The 15,496-nt window shown below is 38.9% G+C and overlaps 1 non-coding gene across 1 annotated transcript; it reads right to left on the bottom strand.

Moving 5' to 3' along the window:
- Window positions 1–451: 451 nt before the first annotated feature.
- Window positions 452–14,763, bottom strand: LOC111320121 (adhesion G protein-coupled receptor L4). The gene is made up of 18 exons (XR_015993750.1): window positions 14,545–14,763; window positions 12,940–13,340; window positions 12,777–12,836; window positions 12,131–12,335; window positions 11,750–11,857; window positions 11,543–11,612; window positions 7,789–7,879; window positions 7,623–7,672; window positions 6,223–6,355; window positions 5,645–5,748; window positions 5,445–5,547; window positions 5,208–5,358; window positions 5,002–5,083; window positions 4,476–4,542; window positions 4,262–4,344; window positions 3,180–3,300; window positions 1,350–1,391; window positions 452–1,147 (listed from the first exon to the last, which is right to left on the bottom strand). It is a non-coding gene; the product is annotated as an adhesion G protein-coupled receptor L4 (transcript).
- Window positions 14,764–15,496: the final 733 nt, after the last annotated feature.

Here is a 15,496-nt window from a genome sequence, read left to right as displayed (position 1 = left end):
TTCCCATAAAGAACTGGTCTTAGGAGAAAAAAAATTAGTTCAGTCTTGACAAAGGCAAGGAATTACAAAAACATTTCACTAAGAACAAAGTTTAACTTATTCCCGTGATTGAAGAAGGCCATAACCTAGAAGCTGTTTGTTCCTTTGAGACACTGCTAGCCACCTTTCTTGAATGAAGCATGTATCCGAAGGGCTACCTACTAGTGTCCTTAAACAGCTGTCATCACTGCATGAGAAAGATGGCCTTTTTTCTTCCTAAGAACCGCCTTGCCTCACCCGAACACCTCTAGCTATACTTTTGACCACGAGACACTTCGCCTATCGCTGTCGCTTTTTCATGATACTTTAGAGGAATCAGCTTCGATCATTTGATACCTCCTTGCAAGGTCTCCCAATATATCTTTAGGCATGCCAGAACATTTCACTAGAAATGATTTTAATGTATCATAAATGGCTTCTGGTAAACGTTTATTGAAGATAGTCGTTAGTTTTCTTTCTGTCCAAGTAACATTTTAATCGAGTTTCAGAGAGCTTTTTACACTCGTTCTGTATACACGAAACAGGTTTATATTATGGATACACGAAATTAATCGTCTGCCTGCGATGTAAATAAAATTTCTATCTTTCCTTAAACGAAATAAATGATTGATGAATTTTGCTACGGTTTCATAAACTGTAAGACCTATCGAGATATGAACTGCTCTATTGACTCGAACTGAATCCTCTAACTCAATTTGAGTAAGACTGCGGAGGGCTGATTCATTAGATTACTCTCAAAAGACGTCAACGGCCTCCACCGCTTGACGAACAACCTAATTTCTGAATTAACGAACTGTCCACTAACCGAGCAGAAAGACGAATTGAAACGGATCAATTGCGACTAAGGAATTATCGTCGCTTAGCTATCACCCGCCGCCTATCGAGTCTATTTACTTATATGCATTCCTATTTCAACTCATATTTTCTGGAAGAGTGTAATTTAATTGCCAACACTGCATCACCGGCAAACGGATGGATCTTTGCATTCTTTCTGGCCGAGTTTTTTGTTGTTCGGAGATGGGGAAACAACGTTCATTCTCCCTCTCAAATGAGCTCTGATCTGACCAATTTGCTTCGGGATCATTTTTCCTTTTAGGCACTCCATAATCTGTGAATAAACAAGTAAACATAACGTGACATGAGTCAGTTTCTCTCTTTAAAATCGTCATCCAATTGTGTAGAATTCCTGATTTACACTATTTATTATTATAATTATTGTTATTATGATAATGACGATGATAATGATCATCATCATCATCATTATCATCATCATTATTATCATTATTATTACTTTAAATTATTGCTCTTACCTGACTATTTCGCAGACAGTGCAGGATGAAAATCAGGACACCCTTTAATAAAGTGTAATAATGGATAACAAGTCATGTATGAATAAAGCTACGTGGAGAGATTTTTGCTGAACGGAGCTCTAATTAACTCAAATGATCTTAACATGTCAGACTGTCCTGAGTCGTAGAAAAATTAATCAGGCTTGTAAAGGAACAAAAAGATATGGCGAAGTAGAGAAATTTTTCTTTCATGGATTAAGGAATCGAAGGAATAACCCATTAGCTGAGCTGCTGAATTGCTATCAAATTGACCAAATGACTGAATGGTTGATTGATGGTTGGAGATAACCATGGACTGACTAAATAATTGACGGTCAGATATCTTGATAGAAGATATCTGACCAAAATGGGACCTAGCTATGCTAATCTTCTTGTAGGTTTTGTCGAACACCAAATTTTCAGCTAATACAACGGCTCCAAACCTGAACTCTACGGTCGCTACATTGACGACTGTATCGGCGCTACCTCCTCTACCAGAGAGGAGCTGAGTCAATTCATAACTGCAGACAATTCTTTTCACCTTGCTCTGAAATATACCTGGGAAATTCCTGACATTTCTTTATCCTTTTAGACATTAAAATTTCAATTGAAGGCAACGGCTTATGCACTAGTGTGTATTACAAACCTACAGACTCGAGTAATTACTTGTTATATTCGTCTTCGCATCCATCCCACGTCAAGAATTCCATTCCTTTTTCTAAGTTTCTAAGACTTCGTCGTTTATGTAGTGATGACTCTGATTTCCACCACAAATCAGAGTCAATGTGCCAGTTTTTCGATAAACGTGGTTACCCTGTTTCTGTCGTTCAAGCGGGTTACCACCGCGCCCAACTTATTGATCGACATTCAGCACTACAAACGTCACAAAAGGAAGATTCCGACCGCATTCCATTCACTTTCACGTTTCACCCTCACAACCACTCAGTTAAATCTATCATTCTTAAAAACTCTAAATTACTTCAAAACGATCCAGAGACAAGCACTATCTTTTCGCAGCCTCCGCTCATTTCATTCAAACGCGACAAAAACATAGGCAATTTTTTGGTTAGAAGTTCTTTTCAGACTAACGAGCAACCAGGCACTTTTAAATGCACTCGTGCACGATGCAAAACGTGTCCTTTCATTCACAACACTGATAAAATATCGGGACCCAAACGATCCATTAAGATTACCGATCACTTCACGTGCACCTCCGCCAATGTAATCTATTGCATAACTTGCACTTATTGCAAAAAGATATACATCGGCGAAACAGGCAGAAGATTAGGTGACCGATTCCGAGAACACCTTCGAGATGTGGAAAGGAATGACAAGGACACATCGAAACCAGTCGCTAGACATTTTAATTTACCTAATCATTCTAAGCAACATATGGCAATCTGCGTTCTTTCCTTACACTTAGGCAGCACGGTAAGCCGTAAAACACTTGAACAAAAGATCTTTCAAACCGGCAGTCTAAATCCTACAGGGATCAACGAACGCTTTTCATTCCACTAATTTATTCGTTTTTTTCTCGCTGCGATGTTCCCACCAATAACGAAGCTCCATTTTCTGCCTTTAAAAGCACATACAACCCACAATTCCTCTATTCGCTCCGACGAAGGGCTCGAAACGTCAGGTTTTGTAATCGTTACGGTGGCCTATTTACCATTTCAACTTTGTTGATATATCCAAATTATCTTGATAGCAGGATTGATTGATAAATGGATTTATTGATTTTTGTCCCTTTTTAAGCCTGTCAATTTTTAGTTGCAATGCCACCCTAATTTATCGAGGAAATGCACAACAAACCTGCATAGAGTTGAGAATGGTGAAAGCGTAGGTAAAAGTCTTGTGCAGTGGCGATAGAAGACCAAACGACCAAGTGATACCCAGAAGGGGAATCATCACCACGCATATTCTGATTCCATGTCTAAAGAACGACAAATGATAGTTAATTCTAGATGTCAGATAACTTTGGCTCTTACAGGAAATCAAGCAAATAGATACCTTCTTAACCCTCGCACATACATTCAAACGAATACCCAACTGTACAAGGGGGATGGGTGGAGGAGGTGATTGTAAAACTTACGTTGCCATATTTTGAAAATTTTTTACTTTGAATTGAACATATTTTATGTCAACTGCAAATGGCGCAACGTGCATGAGGGGGGGGGGGGGGGGGAGAGAGGAGGGTGACCTCATCTAACATGGAGGACTTTGGCGTTAGATTTTTCACTTTTTCCACTGTTCTTGGCTTGTCATGGGAACAGTTAGAGTCAAGCTTGACACGAAAATAGAAAATAAGATTCAGAAAGTAGATAATTGGTTTACCGTAATTCCCTTTTGAACCTAGAACCCGTAGCCAACATCTCACTTGTCATTTTCTAAGGTAAACTACTAGCTACTGAAGTGGACAGTTGCCCAGATAAAATCTTCTCGATATATCTTAATGAAAGGAAAAAAAACAGAGGGCAGAATCGTATCCACCACTCCCTCCCCCTCCTTAACCCCTACCCTCTCCTTCACCCCTCCCCTCACTTTCACCCCTTCACCCTCCTTAAACCCTCCCCCTCCTTCACCCCTTCACTCCTCCTTCACCCCTCTCCCTCCTTTACCCCTCCCCCCTCCTTCACCCCCCTCCCTCACTCCTTCCCTTACTTCACCCCTTCTCCCCTCCTTCACCCTTCCCTCTCCTTAGCCCCTCCCCCTCCTTCACCCATCCCCCTCCTTCAACCCTCCCTCTGCTTCACCCCTCCCTCCTCCTTCACCCCTCCCCCTTCCTTCAACTCCTACCCTCTTTCACAAACAATGCTCATCACTATTACTCAGATTGCAAGAGAATGAGTCAAATAAAGGGATTTTCTCTCTTCGTGATTTTAATTCAACTGTACCGGACACGCTGAATCTGGGTGGCTCCTGTTTGTGGAAATGTGGTCAACTCCCGTATGGCTCGTGCGAGTATAAAACTGCTGAGCTGAAAACCAAACCAAAAAATTAAAGAAGATAAAAACCGTAATAGAGCAATTTGCATGTGTTATAGGTCAAGTATCTTATGGAAAAGTTAAAATTTGATATTTCATTGCAAAAACTTGATAGTAAACTTACCACTGCAGTTGCTGTCAGAAATGCAACAAATATCCAAATCAAGTCATAAGTTGATGACAACCAACAACTAAAGAAGACGGAAAGAGGAAAGACAAAGCTAAAGGAGCCAGAAATAAAGCTAGCATCATATCTTAAAAGCAAGTCAAATCAAGATCAAATCACAGCTCACAATTGAAAATTAAAAAAAAAAATTAAAAATAAAAGGTCGGCGGTAAAACAGACTTAAAAGAAAAGGGAAAGACAAAGAAATGTTTAGAGGAAAGTAAACAAGGAGTTTGCTATGCTGGCTATAAAAAGGGAAATGTATTTAAATAGATATATTTGAAGACTGAAAAGGAGTGTAAGAGAAAGGATGAAATAAGAAATGAGCTAGATTGCAAACATAAGAAAAAAAGGAAGATGTGGGCAAGACGAAAAAAAGATATGAGGGAAATATAAAGTAAAGTAAACCCAAATCAGAGAAAAACCAAAACATGTAGAGGGAGCAAAAGGGGAGGAATCCATGAACGTAAACTGTGTTTCTTACTATTTATCGCTGGTATAGCTTTGAATCTCTCCTTTTCCGATTGCGACGCGAAGAGAAATGCCGACCATGGTGATGGGGAAACCTTCACACAAAGAAACGGAGAAGGTCAAACTTCGCATGAAATCATATTATTAATAAACTGATTCGAAATAGGGCAGATCATTACTGAAAACAATAGGTAATAATTATTGATTGAAGAAAAATACCCCATGCCATGACGTGACATACGATCATCTTATTGCTGATGTCGTAAACTTTTACAATAAGCAAGTAAAAGTAAATTTCTTCCACCAGCATCCAGCAGAAGGCGGCCATCAAGAAATACTGCGTAAGGCCTGTTGCTGTTATGCAAGCGACCTGCAGAAAAAGGAAAAAGAGTTTTTCTTCTATTCTCTTTTTTCAGAAATTTCGAAAACAGGAACAAACACAAAAACCACACTCACAGTGTTACCCATGGCGTGCATTCCGCCGAGAAAGCTTATTTGACCAGCTCCGAGCGACCCGGCGAGACTCAGTCTTATTTGAGTCAGAGGTTGATGAATATCTCTGGTTTAAGAAATAAAATACTAGCAGTGGTTTATGTAAATCTCTTTGTTAGTTTCAACCAATCAAAGGCCTAAGAAACAAGACAATGTTTACTCACTTGAAAAGGGAATACATGATTATAGTTAGAATCATTCCGATGATTGAAAGGCTCAATCCTACGTAAGTGATTATCTCGAGAATATCTTCGTCCTTCTGGGAAAGCTGCAGAACAAATCAGAGGATAATAATAGTTTATTTTAATCTTTGTATCACGCAACGTTAATTCTCGCGGTAATGTCACATATTGCGCGTGACATTTGCATGTAGCACATATGGGCTAAAAGTAGATCACGTACTTGATTATAACAAACAAAGAAAGCTTGTAACTAGTTAAGACTAAGTTTAGCGGTTACAACCGCAACATTCTTGTATTTCCTTGTGTATATAAGACATTGTTGTAAGAGGTTAACGAATTAGAACGAATTAGAACGAATTAGAACGTATCAGAACGGAACGGAATTGTAAAGAACTGTGAATCTACGAATAAACGCATTTTATAGCTTGGAAATATACAGTCCTCATTTGATTGTGAACCAGCATCGGGAGTAATCTCGGACAGAGACAGACGGAATAGGATGTTTATCAATTTAATGCCCTTATGAGCAATGCTAGAAGCAATATTGAACAACGTAATACCACGTGCATACTCCCACCACTGTAGTCTACTAGGACAGCAAAATGAGTCAAATGACTGCAGCTGCAGACTGTTTCTTCTGAGTTGCTTTGTGATGTAATTGAATGACAACCATCTTTCGAAAATCCATCTTGACTGAAAAAAGAATGAGAATTTTAAAGCGAGAATACTTATGTAATACACAGTCTATATAATGAAAGCTTTAATAGTTTTTTTTTATTTCCCTTACTGGGATTATTCAGACTTGGTTTACACTAAAGGAGAGTTTTCCGGATTCGTAAATGTTTCCAGATTCATCAATTTTGGAGTATTCAGATTCGTAGGCGTTTACACTGAAAGGATATTCAGATTCCTGACCGTTTACACACAATGACAACTCCGGGAACATTCGGAATGGAATGGTTACCAAGCCGAGTGTTGTTTCGTCATTCGATCAACAAAGTGAAAATATGCCTCCCAAAAAAGGCTAGAGTAGATCCAGATGTCACTGAGGCAAATTTGAGTTGGACAGATGCCAAGCCATCTACGTCGTCGGCGATTAAGTGTGGCCGACGTTAAACTTCCTTGCAATAATAACTTGCGTTTCCTCAGAAATACTGCGGTACACATGATAAAATTCATCGCCTGAACCTGCAACAAGATTAGGCAACCGGAGACCGCCTGCAATGTTAGCACCGGATCCTCCATTTTGGCTTCACCGCAAACTCAAAAGATTGCAGGCGGAAACAATATCCGGATTCGAGAAAAAAGCGGTTACACGACAAAATTTTCCGGATTCAAAAGTTAACGGATTCAAAGTTCCCACTTTAAATTCCGGATTCAAAATCTTTGGAGACACGACCAAACCGAGGAGTTTTTATTTCGGATTCGTCCACTTTCGTGTAAACGGCAAAATCAATCCGGTACCAAAACGTTTCGGATTCATCACGAATCCGGAACAATTTCCTCTAGCGTAAACCTAGTCTCAATTAATTAAGCTGGTTGAATATCTTAGAATGAAGTCAGAGGCGGTAAGCATCATCGATTTACTTGCTCACGACAGAGCCTATTTGCAGCTTTTTCGTGTCGCGTTTGGCTTTTGACTTCGATGGGTTTTGTTTCTATCACTCAGAGCCAAGGGTATTTTGAGGCTATAAGTGAAAGAAAACTCTCAAAACACAATCCCTTCACTGATATCTTGTAAACACTTATCGGTCAGACTTCTGCTCAAGTCGTTGGACCATACTTCTTATCAAGACTTCTATCACCAGTTGGACTGTAACACAAACGAGTGATCAATGATATTCAGTCCTCCTTGCAATTCAAAATTCAATAAATTCAGAAAAAAAGCAAGCAACAATTGGTAGGTTTTTGGGTGATATTGTTGCTGGTGGTGTTGTATTTAGTTGTTGTCCCGTTTTACCTATGGCTGAGGCCACTCCAGAACACGCAATGCTTCTCTCTAGTGTCGATCTGGAATGAAGAAAGAAGCAGTTTTAAGCTGTATCTCGTTCAAATGAGTCTGATGATAAAGTAACTGAAACTGATATGAACTGAATCGACTGAAATTGACTTTCCCTTTTTGTCACCTTCAAGTTCTTAAACTTCAAGATTACATTCTCTTGTAACTTTCCTGGTTTGGGATCCATAGCTGTCATTATAATCCTAGTTAACACACGCCTAAGTAACCAGAAAAACAAAAGCATATGAGATATTGCTTGAAAAGTGAAGGAAAACGCTCACTTTTCTGCCAATTTCGTGGACAATGATGAGCTGGCAACTTTCATTTACCAATGGCACGTAAACATTAGTTTTTTTAAGAGCATGTCTCTGTAATTTCCGACCACTCAGAATTGGTTCAAAAATAAATCTTCCCTTAAACTTTGCATGTGGATAAGGAAACCATTGCCTATCATCGGAACAAAAGTAGTTTCCCTCAAATTTCAAATTTGTTTTATTTTTTAACAATTTTCCGCACGTAGGTCAAATTGTGAAATTGACATCATTTGTGTACACAAAATGAGCAATCTTTATTAGGATCTCACGCTGTCAAAAATGATTCAATACGAGACATATTCTGGAATACAACAGTTTAATACATCAACTTTCCAAGTGTGATCACAAAGGTAGAGTATCTGGATAAATGTATACACTGTCGTTACGTCAAGTATGCCACTACTTGACTAAGCCGAAAAGCGGTACTTTTTAAATTGCGATTTCTCCGTATTGGGTCAAAACTAGACATCAGGAGTTACACACACTCAACAATCGTGCTAGAAACGCTATATTCTTTAAAAATATCCATGGCTATTATCGTCGGAAAAAGAAAAGTGAAGTAGAAATGTGTGGTTTTCACTTGCCTGTATGGCGCTGTTTTCGGTAATTTGCATTCGCAATTATCCACAATGAATCACAAAATAATCGCAAATGAACAGCTCAGTACACTTACGAATACTGTAGAATGTCTGTAAGTCAGGTTTTATTGTCCGAAGGTCTAAGGATTCCAAGGATTTCTTTCCGGGTGCGAGTCTGTAGGAATTTAGGTCATTCATTCTGAATGACGATTCAGCGGTACCGAGTATTTGTATACTAACACTGTAATCCTGTCCATCTTCCAACTTTAAAGCCATGCTGAGAGCAGTATCCCCTAAAACACACAGCTCCATCCGAATTCAAGTTGTAGACTGTTCCAAATTTGCTGGTCATTTATAAGAAATCGAGTAACATTCATAGTGAAATTCTCCTCTTTGATAAACAGCCTGTGGCCTCGATTGCATGAGAATCTAGACAGCCACGGGCCGGGGGCAGGGAGGGGGGAGGAGAGGGGCAGTCATTGGAGACAACCGCAGTCTGTGACCAGTTCTTCTGTCTTTGCAATAAAGTATTTTTTTTTTGTCCTTCAATGTGTAAGTCATGTCATAATAATCAAGAATTTCCTTGAGAATTGTATTATTCAGTTTCAGGAGTTTTCGCTCAGTAGCATAATCACAAACACTGAAAGTGTCATAGATAACGAGGTGTTTCAAAACAATGTGCGCATGGATAGAGTTTAGAAGCTCTACTTCATCTTTAAATTCTTTCCATTCAACTCCCGCTACCTCCTCTTCTTCCGAAGGTGTTGAATAATTTAAAGAAAGCCAGATAGATAGCTTCTTCACCAGGCTGGCGTCCACTCGAAAACATTCAACACCATAAGAAGAAGAGGGGGAAGTGGGAGTTGAATGGAAAGAATTTGAAGATGAAGTGGAGCTTCTAAACTCTATCCATGTGCACACTGGTTTGAAACACCTCATTATCTGTGACACTTTCAATGTTTGTGAATGTGCTACTGAGGGAAAACTCCTGAAACTGAGTAATACAATTCTCAAAAGAATTCTTGATTATTATGACATAACTTACGCATCAAAGGACAGAAAAAATGACTTTGTTGCAAGGATAGAAGAGCTGGTCACAGAATGCGGTTGTCTCCAATGACTGCCCCTACCCCACCCCCGGCCCGCGGCTGTCTAGATTCTCATGCAATCGAGGCCACAGGCTGTTTGTCAAAGAGAAGAATGTTACGATGAATGTTACTCCATTTCTTACAAATGACCGGCAAATTTGGAACAGTCTACAACTTGAATTCGGATGGAGCTGTGTGTTTTAGGGGATACTGTTCTCAGCATGGCTTTAAAGTTGGAAGATGAACAGGATTACAGTGCTAGTATACAAATTCTCGGTGCCGCTGAATCGTCACTCAGAATGAATGACCTAAATTCCTACAGACTCGCACCCGGAAAGAAATCCTTGGAATCCTTAGACCTTCGGACAATAAAACCCGACTAACTGACATTCTATAGTATTAGAAAGTGCACTAAGCTGCTCATTTGCGATTATTTTGTGATTCATTGTGGATAATTATGAGTGCAAATTACTGAAAGCAGCGCCGTACAAGTATGTGAAAATCCCACATTTCTACTTCGCTTTACTTTTTTCCTGCGATAATAGCCAGGGATATTTTTACAGAATATAGTACTCTCATGCACGGTTGTTGAGTGTGTGTAACTCCTGATACCTAGTTTTGTCCCACTACGGAGAAATCGCAATTTAAAAAGTACCACTTTTCGGCTTAGACAAGTAGTGGCATATTTGACGTAGCGACAGTGTATACATTTATCCAGATACTCTACCTTTGTGATCACACTTGGAAATTTGATGTATTAAACTGTTGTATTCCAGAATATGTCTCGTATTGAATCATTTTTGACAGCGTGAGATCCTAATAAAGATTGCTCATTTTGTGTACACAAATGATGTCAATTTCACAATTTGACCTACGTGCGGAAAATTGTTAAAAAATAAAAAAACTTTTGAAATCTGAGGGAAACCACTTTTGTTCCGATGATAGGCAATGGTTTCCTTATCCACATGCAAAGTTTAAGGGAAGATTTATTTTTGAACCAATTTCGAGTGGTCGGAAATTACAGACACACGCTCTTAAGATCCATGAAATATTTTAGATATCAAAGTAAGTAATAGTAATCAAAGTTTAACGTCTTTACATGGGGCATGGTTACCCATATTACCCAAGCCAGAGGCTCATGTATGAAACGCAAGACAACAACCCACCCATCCCACCCATCCCACACAAGGGGAGGACATCCATCACACAGTAATCTAGTGCGTGGGAAATTAACGTCTCCTACCCCTAACCCTGCAGGAGACGGGACCTCCATTTATTCGTCCCTATCCGAGAAGACTAGAATATCCAACCATTTCTTGATGTTATAGAAAGGCAGCATATTCTTCTCAATTATTTTAAGACCTTGAGTGTTGGTCCGGCCAGAGCTTGAACCCTCGACCTCCCGCACATCAGTCCAGCGCTCTATCCATTGAGCTAACCGGTAGGCGGTATATATCTCAGTTAAAACTTCCCAAATTTGGGAAATTCTAACTAGGATGCTGATACTTTGGTAAGATCTCAACGCCCATATTGCTTCTTTTCACTGAACTTACCTCGATTCTGACGTTGGGTAAGTATGCAGTTTTCCTTACCTCGTTTACTCTTGGTTGTCCATCGCTTAAGGATGGGAGAAATCCGTAAGGCTGAGTAAGCTTTAATGGTGGGGTCCACTGACCATTGCACGTTTCTACCATTTCAATTTTTCATCGATGGGGTTTTTTGATAAAACGGACAGAGGGGTGTACGACTAGAGACTAATTACCCTTTGAAACTACTTTTGCGAGGCATAAAAATCCTTCTCTTATTAGGAAGAAACTGTAACGAATCCTTGAATATTCTCAAATGTACTAACTAGATAAGGTTAGATTACATTATATAAATTATATAAGCCATTAACATACCTTGTTTTCTCAGAATGTGGTTGGATTAAATTATGTAGATTCTTGTACACACACACAACTATTACTGATCCTAAAAGAGAGCAAACCGAGTTTATGCGTAGCTTAGATGTCGGCAAATGGAAATTTCAAAAGATTGTGTTTTATTAAGGATGGTATGTAAAAGCGACGAATTACTTACGATAAAATATATCGTCGGTGTATACAAACCGTTGTCCACAAAATTTCCAGAAGAAATATTGATATAGGCTTGCCATTCGTGATTCCCTGAGTGGAAGTCACTTGCAGTTTGTTTGTAACCTTTTTGAATAACAAGTACTTTCGAAAGAATGGAAAAAAACTATGTTAGTATAGCAGTAATAGACAAATTTTCGAAATTAACAAACAAAAATCATTCAGTTATATTTCCGCCAACATATCAGTTAGATGATCCCCCAGCAAATCAGAGAGACGATCAGTGACTCTGTCAGCCAGCCAGTCAGTCAGTCGACTAGTAAGTTACCCAGTTATTCACTCTCTCAATCGCTCAATCAGTTACTGAATAAATGGTCATTACCACAAATCTGAAAAGACAACCATGTATGTACTCACACATGTTGCGGTGAGGGTAACTGATCCTTTTTGAACGGTTTGTTCCACGTATGTGGTATTTGCCATACGTAAGAACAATTTTCTCGAAGGCAACTGCCACCTTAAAAATGGACTCCGTTCTGAGCTTTTCTACTCCAGGCTGTCCTTCTCCAAGGGTCATGTTTTGATAATTAGTGGTGAATTCTTCAAACAAATTAGCAGCTTCCTGTTGGTCCATATAATACACATTATTCAGGTTTTTAACGTTACCGAGGTTAATCACAATAAGATTTAAATTAATTCATTGCGATACTTGGCAAGGGCAGCATATACGGGCGCTTGCTATTTAACAGCAACAATTACTAGAAAAAAAGTAATACCACATAGGACATTCTCTAACCTTCGTCTATATATAAGTTTCAAATGGTCCTGTAAGGCTTTTACCATTAAAAGAAAAAACGGAAGAGATCACTGACAAAAATAGTCTGGGTACTAATTACTTTGAAGCCATGGGTAGAAGAGATATCGTCTTTTCATGGATATTTTTTGCGCTTACGTCTCATGTCTTATACCACCTTCAAACATTGACACGAAGATTGTAGCTGCTCTTTCGTTATACATTTAGATTAAAAGATGGATTTTAAATTTAATCGTTGAAACCACATACCTGCAAGGAATTGTTGCTGGTAATATTTAGGCTGTCGAACTCTGAAATAGTATCATTTGCCTAAGATGAAGAAAATTGCAGCGAGGTTTATGAACCACAAAAAGCCTTGAAAAACGGAAACAAGTTTTATTGCATGTACAATACAGAGATAAGGAAAAATTACCAGCTCCTGAATTTTCTTTGACAGTGATGACAATGATGTTGATGATGGTTGAGGCATAAGGAGTGATGACACTGTCGATGATGTTACTGACAAGTATGGTATTAGTGACAACGATTTTCCAGATGAAATCTTTGAAGATGGTAATGGTACTGATGTTGACGCTAACGCTGCGGCCAGTGATGCTATTGACGACGGGGTTTTAAGTGACAGCGTTGGAGCTGGTGAAACTATTGACGACGAGGTTGCCAGTGCTAATGCTGTTTCTGATGATACCATTTGTGACGATGATGCTGAAGATAATTTTTGTACCAATGATAATATTGATGACGATGATGTTGGAGAAAGTTTTTCTGCTGCCGATGATAATGCTAATGATGATGATGTTGTTATAAGTGTTGCTACTAAAAATATAACAGCCATCGAGATAAAGAACAAAAGTATTTAATGTTATTTAGAAATTGGGAACATGGACATATGGAATAAAAAGATGCAATTAAATACACGAATTGAACAAAATCTAATTTAAAAAATTAATTCCCTAAAAGCAAGTGATGTTATCACAGAATGAGCTAAAATTATGCTGCAATACCCAGAGTAATTATGGGACTCTATAAAATGAAGGCGGAAGACTGCAGACGGTGCTCAATAAAAATAATATGTATGGAGAAAAATGAATTTGAATCTCTTTTCCCCCACCCCCGCCCCCTACAAGTGACCATGTGTTGTGGCCTTGGACCTGGGGGGTAGGGGAAGATCCCGCTTCCTTTCGTGATGCGGTGTTAGCCTCTTGCATACTGTTTAGATTTCAGTTCAGAGGGTAGGAGAAGAGTTAGCAAGGTAATCTTCAATTTCATAGCAGTAGTTCGAGCTTCTGGGCTTAACAGTTACCTTTCACGGAGCGGTATTACATGCCCTGGTTTATTCAATCAACACCGACCTGTCAACAGCTTGAGGTACCAGGTAAACCGTTTGAAGTTTATACCTCTCAGTAATTAGAAAGTGAAACTTTTTTGCAATTTTGGAAACTTTTCGAATAATTTCCAACGAGTTTCTAGCAGGAGACCGAAGATGTTCTGACAAATTACGACGTCAATTAATTGCTCTTTATCTATTTATCTATGTATTTATTCACACTATATTTTCATTGTGCACTGTCTGTCGCCCGATGTCCGCCACCCTCCGTTTACATCTTCAGTTTTACAGATAATTGAAATTATATTCTTTCCACAGCTCTTTAACTTTCTATATTCATCGTATTTTACAAGGCGAGCGCTAGTGTTCATGTTTGGTTAGCAGCCCTTGGAATTCACCCTTTAAGCCCAAAGAGCAAGCAGCCTTTTGTATCTACTGCGGTAACACATTATCATAACTTTGTCATTTCCGCACTTTGAACAACTGGGCACTGGATGACTATTCTTTACGGTTGCATTTGGTTACGGGCTTCAAGAAATGATACAACCAAAAATAGATTCTTAGATCTAGAGAATCGAAAGTTAAATCTATGGAATTCGTCTTTACGTTTTTCTTTCGAGAATCGTTAAAAAGTAAAAAGAGAAAAAAGAAAAGAAAAATAGGAAATAAACAAAAACAATACGTTGTACTTACTCAGCGCAAAAATTGTTAACAGGGATATACAAATTTCAGGGTATACATTTCCAGTTAGCATCGTGACCAACTTAAGTCCAGGTTACAGTCTGTTATTAAGTATCTTTTGTCGTCGATGATAGAAATGCGTCTGCTTCTGAGCAGTTTCCTTCCCAAGGAATTTCAAACTGTTTCTTAAATGGTTCAGAGTGATGCAAGTCTCTGGGTCGACGATTATCACAGTACCAACAAAACTCGGAAAAATGTTTTTTATAACGGACCAGTCAGAGCGAAGACTCTCATCGCCAGGTGTTAACCATTGTCTTGATGAATAAAAATGTAACATTTTTGGCGTGAAAATGTCCGATGTTTTCAAGTTTCACAAGCAGCAAATGCTTGTGTGCATGTAGAAATAAGATAACTTTCATTTTATTACTTTAAACTAAAAACATTTATTTCAGCGACGGTTTCTCTAAACGGAAATTGTGCCCTGCAAACTCTTAAATAATTAAAAAATTTCCCATGCCATCTGTTTCTTTTCCGAAACTTCTGGTTAAGGGCTATTGGTTAACACACATTAAAAAAAGCCTCTTGCCTGAGGTAAAGTTTCTGTAATCTTTCTTCAGCTTTAGTCTTCTAGATGACTTCTGTTTACTCAACAATCGGCAGCAATCTCTTCAAGTTTTGAAAATTCAGCTACTCGCGCCGTTAGACTACCATTTTCCAGAGTGTTGCATCATTAAAACTAACAACTCTGCGCCTGGAGCATGAGGTTTGAGGGAAACTAATTGGCTACTGAGGCGTAATCAGATGCATATATGGTCTAGGGCTTTTGAACCGGTTCTGGAGATAGCACCGGCATTAACAATCAAATAAGCAAACCAACAAATTATTCAGGGTGGAAAACATGAACTTCCATATAGAATGCAGGGAGTCCTGACAAGGTCTCACCATCATCTTGATCGAAAACCGG

This window comes from Stylophora pistillata, chromosome 12 (assembly GCF_964205215.1).
Source record: "Stylophora pistillata chromosome 12, jaStyPist1.2, whole genome shotgun sequence".
NCBI classification, from domain to species: domain Eukaryota; kingdom Metazoa; phylum Cnidaria; class Anthozoa; order Scleractinia; family Pocilloporidae; genus Stylophora; species Stylophora pistillata.
This window is presented reverse-complemented; position numbering and strand designations above follow the sequence as displayed.